This window comes from Pantherophis guttatus, chromosome 2, assembly GCF_059756535.1.
Source record: "Pantherophis guttatus breed Tessera chromosome 2, ASM5975653v1, whole genome shotgun sequence".
NCBI classification, from domain to species: domain Eukaryota; kingdom Metazoa; phylum Chordata; class Lepidosauria; order Squamata; family Colubridae; genus Pantherophis; species Pantherophis guttatus.
Window position 1 is genome coordinate 71,103,958 of NC_142064.1, and position 6,000 is coordinate 71,109,957.

Below are 6,000 nucleotides of genomic sequence, written 5' to 3' on the forward strand. Positions count from 1 at the left end.
TTATATTGCTGCTGATCTATGTAGCAGTATGTGAGTTTCTGTCAGAAGTACTTGGGTTCAAGCATCAGTGTAACAATATAATTATCTGTGAAGAATTAGGGTGTGACTAGGCCACAGCTTCCCACATGGTCACTTTATGTGCTTATCCAAAAGCAGACAAAGTATTATTTGGCCTAGAAATGAGAGACAGAGAAGATACAGTACATCCACATAGATTTCCTTTTCTGCAATGGGGATAGGACAACCTGGTACCCTCCAGATATTTTGAGCTGCAAATTTCTGACCCTAGTAGTGGAATTGAGGAGAGTTTAACTTTTCTGAATACCTCCGTAGAAAAGTAGCACCCAGCCCCCTCCTAGAAGAATGAAATATTTTGAGAAATATTTAAAAAGGCAGGATAAAATATTTCCCCTATAAGTGAAATAAAAATCATAAGGGAGACAGAAACTCAGAGCCCCAGCTCCCTGCCCCTAGCAGATATTTTGTGCCCATTGAGAAAGATTGGGCCAACAAAACAAAAGACCTTCAGCTTCAGGATGATGGGATTAAGACATGACCTTTCAGGACATAATAGGATTAACCCACTACAATCTAGCAGCAGAGCTCACTACATTCCACAATCTCCTAAGGACATTGCATCACATAGCAAACTTCAACCAAACTTACACAGACAAACATGACCCCTACATGGCCCGATGGGAGTCTGATAACAGCCAATAGAATACATGTTCTTGCACAGGAACAGGAAGCTCAAGTTCAAAGCCCAAGACTCTCAGCTTCATGTGGTCAGCTACCCAGAATCACACGTGCTTGGTCGTTCTGTTTCATCAATAAATGGATCCTCTTTCCAATCAGCCTCCAGCCTCCATTTTGTCTCCAGTGCCTTTCTCCTGGCTTGGAATTGGACCTGTATATTTTTCCAACACCTTCATAGTCTAAAGTAGGTATTATCTTAATACTACTACTTAATAGGTTGCAGGAGTGGACAACTATGGGCCCTTTATAATATGTAGACTTGAAGGTCCAGAATTCCTGAATGCTGGCTCAAGAATTCTGGAAGTTGAAGTCCACAGGTTGTAAAGGGGCCATGTTGCCCACTCCTGGAATATAGCATGCTGTATGTCAAAACCTGATTCTTAACAAAAGATATCCCAACTCAATCTGGTTTCTTGGTCCAAATACTAAACCCATAGAACTAGAAATAAGATGCTACTTTTCTTCAAAACCTTTGAATGAACTGATATTATGCTTGCAGAAAGGAAAGCCAAATTCTGTGCCAGGAGAATATATAACGTGTTCTCCTCACGTATTTTGTTTTAATGGTAAACATGTTTAAATGGTTTAAACAGCAATAAGAGAATGAAAAGTATTTAATTATGAATAGCTCAGGGTGAAAACCCTATAAATTAAGAGACAATATGAGATCAAATCTATTGGACAAACTCAAGCAAAAAATATCGCAGCAGGAAAAAAAGATAGTTGAGACTTATACATTCACACTGTTATGAATTTAGAGTGACATCACTCAGTATTATGGTTATTTTTACATCTTTTACTGCATTAGTTTCTCTCTTGTCATTTTGCAAGAATTTTTTTTTCCACTGAATTATGAAAAAAATCTTCATGACAGACAAATGTGAATAAAAAGAATATCTGTGTAAAGAAACAGTGTTTTTTTAAAAAAAATATTTATGTTTCATATTTCTTAACTGCCCATCTCCCTTAGAGAAGGGCAATTTTAGTTATCTATACTATAGGATAGGATAGGATAGGATATAATAATAATATAATATAATATAATATAATATAATATAATATAATATAATATAATATAATATAATATAATATAATTAATATAATATAATATAATATAATATAATATAATATAATATAATATAATATAATATAATATAATAATATAATTAATATAATATAATATTTTCCCTAACCTAGAGTTCCCCAGTCGTGTTTAATCACAGAACACAGAATTCAGCCAGACAGGTTAATATATGGACATGTTGGTTAAACCTTGAGAGTTATAGCCTTGACATATCTGAAAGCATCAGGTTGGCTATGGCAGATGTTATTTTTTTCCCCTGGATCTGCTCTAATGCTTTGATTATTACTCTACCAGAGGTGGGTTTCAGCAGGTTCTGACCAGTTCTGGAGAAGCAGTAGTGGAAATTTTGAGTAGTTTGGAGAACAGGTAGTAAAAATTCTGACTGGTCCCACCCCCATCTATTCTCTGCCTCCCAAGTCGCAGATGATCAGGAGGAAATGGGGATTTTGCAGTAACCTTCCCCTGGATTGGGGTGGGAATGGAGATTTTACAGTATCCTTCCCCTGACCCACCCAACAAGCCACACCCAGCAAGCCATGCCACGCCCATCAAGCCAAACCCACAGAACCGGTACTAAAAAATTATGAAACCCACCACTGTACTCTACCATGGAGAAATTAACAGGAGATTCTTTTCTTGCCTGCTTATTTTCTGTAGATTGGAATGAACTTTAATAGCATAAGGATTCAGCTATAAGATACAATATGGTCATCCCCTACACCAGCTTCCCCCAACCTGACCTTTTAGACATGTGAATGAATGCTGGATCTCCAGATTTCATGGCCAGCCTGGTTAAAGAGGCTCAGGTGGCTTCCAGTACATCTGGAGGGCTTCGGTTCCTCTTGACACTGCCCACCCTTGCTGAAATTTATTCTGATGAAAGCGATCAAAAATACTGCTCTTATTCCCTTTGAAATTAAAATGGCCCTTGGTATGCTAAAGATAAAAGACAGCCAGAATCAACAATCAAATTAAACTAGACAGGGTTGATTTAACATTACCCAACCATAATAGAAGCAATAGCATATGTGGTTTTTTTTTCCTTTGTCCTCATAGTCTGGAAATTAATCTTGGTTTGAAAATGGGAGGTTTGCCTTTTTTTTGTTTGCCTCTTAGAATGAAGGAGGAATATTTGCTTTTTGGTTATGTTCTTTGAGCATTGTGAATGGTGTTTTTTTGTTTTTGTTTTTGTTTTAGCGTAGGAAAGGACACAGAGGCTTTCCTGAACATGCAGAGCTTTTCATAGAAAACAACGTTTAAATGTACGTAGGGGATGAAACCATAAACCTATAGTTAGAACTCCTTATTTGCATTACAAGATCTATATCTTAGTTTACCAATAGCCCAGGCACCCCATCGCTGTCCTGACACTTGGCAAAACAGACTCTATTTGACTAAAGTTTGACCATCTGAAGGTCTTGGTGGACCAAAAGGCAAAAAACAGATCAATCTAAAATATTTTTTATAGAACTCAGACTGATTCATATTTTCTGTGATGCAATTTTCTGAGTGCCGTAAGTTAGTTTTTACACACTTTTCTCAGATAGATTGCACTGGATGGAGGATTCTATGAATGTTATGAATTTTCCTACATTAGTGTACTATAATTCCTCACTGCCTCAATCTATATGGCCAATGAGGAGAGATACTGTGTCATTGAACACTGATTTTTTTTACATGTTTCCAGTTGCTGTCCTGTTGTCTTTTTCAGACTTTTTTTTAAAGATACAGTAGTGTATGCCACAGTATTAGTAGTTAATGGAACTGTTTTAAATTCCTTTTCTCAGTGATAGGGGAAAAAATCTAACTCAGTAATGAATAGTGGTATACTGGCTAGAAACTGGGCGACTGGGAGTTCTGGTTGATAGGCGCAAATCTAACAGGTTGACCTTGGTCTCTCTCAGCCCTAGAAAGCAGGCAGTGGCAAACTACTTCTGAAAATTCCTATCAAGAAAACTGCAGGGACTGGTCCAAGGAGTCAACACTAACTCAAAGCCATCTCAAACAAACATAATGTGTGTGTGTGTGTGTGTGTGTGTGTGTGTGTGTGTGTGAATACATATACACATACACATACATATACACATACATACATACATGTATGCATATATTCCTTAACAATATAAACATTCGGGGGAAAAGATAAGCAGTAGTAAGCAATACTAGAAATAAAAGGCAAAAAATAAAATAAAAATAATGAAGCAATTGTTACAGTTTGCTAGGATGTAGTCAGGAATTATGACCAGGATATTATATGGAATATTATGGTTTTAGGTCATAGTTCAGTATTATGGTCATAGTTCAGTATTACTGTCATGATTGAGTATTAATTATCTTTTGCTTTCTAAAGAATATAAGCCTCTTCATTCTCTTGTATTGTTATTATCTCAATAAAATATACCATTTCATTTTTTCCTCATGTCTGTCATTTTCTAAAATCAATATGTCATCAACAGTTTCCAACATTTTCATCTGCTTTTTTAACAAGGAAATCTCATCTTATTATATACCATATCCTTTCCCTCTTTTTACTAAAATTAATATGATATATCATAATTTTAGGGTACATGTATATGTATTCAATTAGAAAAAAAATTAAACAGGAAAAGTTCTGAGTAACCTATTTTATCACTTTGCAAACAACAGGAACAAGATATAGTTAGCATTACATAAAGTTTACACACAATTTTGTTCTTTGGGAATGTTTATTATCATGTTAGACTGGAGGCCACAATCATTATGTCATCTTTGCCCTAACTTGTTCAGTTCTAGATATTTATATTTTTAATGCTGCCACTATCATTGCAGCCAACTTTATATAAAATATTCTACTGTATTTTCCATATTTGTTAGAAATGTGTTTGTTTAAAAAGTATTCTGCCAATACCTGAATCATCAAAATACTGAAAATGAGGTCATATACAAAAATTGTAAAATAGAAGAGGGAGGGAGGGAGGGAGGGAGGGAGGGTAGGAAGGAAGGAAGGAAGGAAGGAAGGAAGGAAGGAAGGAAGGAAGGAAGGAAGGAATTAGCAGATGTCTTTTACAGCTTTGAATTGGCTTTAAATGGAGTTTAAATTTGTGCAATAGTGAACTAAATCTCTGAACTGTGCTCAAACACAGTTTTCCTACAACCTTAGGGAATGGAGAAGAATTTTTAAATGCTTTGCTTTCTCATTAAGGATACATGTATAGCTTGCCTTGAAAGGCAGAACGATAAGCAGGACCCACAGCTGTGAAATTTCTGTCCCAAGCATGCTGCAACTCACTTGGGAATGCTCTTTGCATTTAAGTAGGCTTTTTGGAAGTGGTTCAAAATCATTCCGCCAGAATTAATTTTGGAATGAGGTACAAATAGCTACATCCTATCTCCCCAAAAAGTTATGCTTGTGAAGTGGGATTTCTTTCTCTTGCCCTCAATAGCCCCATCTGTTGCACAGCCCTCTGGACCAGATTTGCGGATATGAATTGGGAAGATAATTCTATTATGAAAATGAAGAATCTGTTTCAGCTGCAGATTGACAGCACAGAAACACAAGCCAATGAAAATCAGCCTTTATTAAAAAAAAAAAAAAAGACTGTTTCTATGAGTGCTCTATCGGATATTTCTAAAATTTGCTCTATTTTCTCTCTCATTTTATCGTATCTCTTATTTATCATGAAATTGCAATTTTTACTGATTTACTTTCTAGAAAATCAAGAGTTTGCCTCTTGTTATTTTTACATCCTTACTTTTTCTCCTTTATTGTCTGTATTCACCTTTGATTGTCAGCTTATTTTAACTTCAAAGCTCTCTTGTCCTCCCAATTTTTTCATACCATCTTTCCTCGCTTGAGGGTATTTTTATAAAACTTTTTTTCATAAGCAGGAAGCTTTTATGTCTCTTTGGAAAGGTGGCTAAAATTTCTTCATTAAAAAAAAAGGCCATTTTGCTGTTCATTGATTTCATTTGTATTCTACTTTAGGCACAGACATTTTCCAGATTGGCAAGAATCTTTATCTTTATAGGAAGAAATAATGAGTAGATCTCATGTTTATACTACACAAATAATGTAATGCTTATCTAAACAGACAGTCGTGCTAGCTAGCTTGGTTTCATTTCATAGATTTTACATATTGGCTTATATATAGAATAATCATAATATATATTATCCTTTCTCT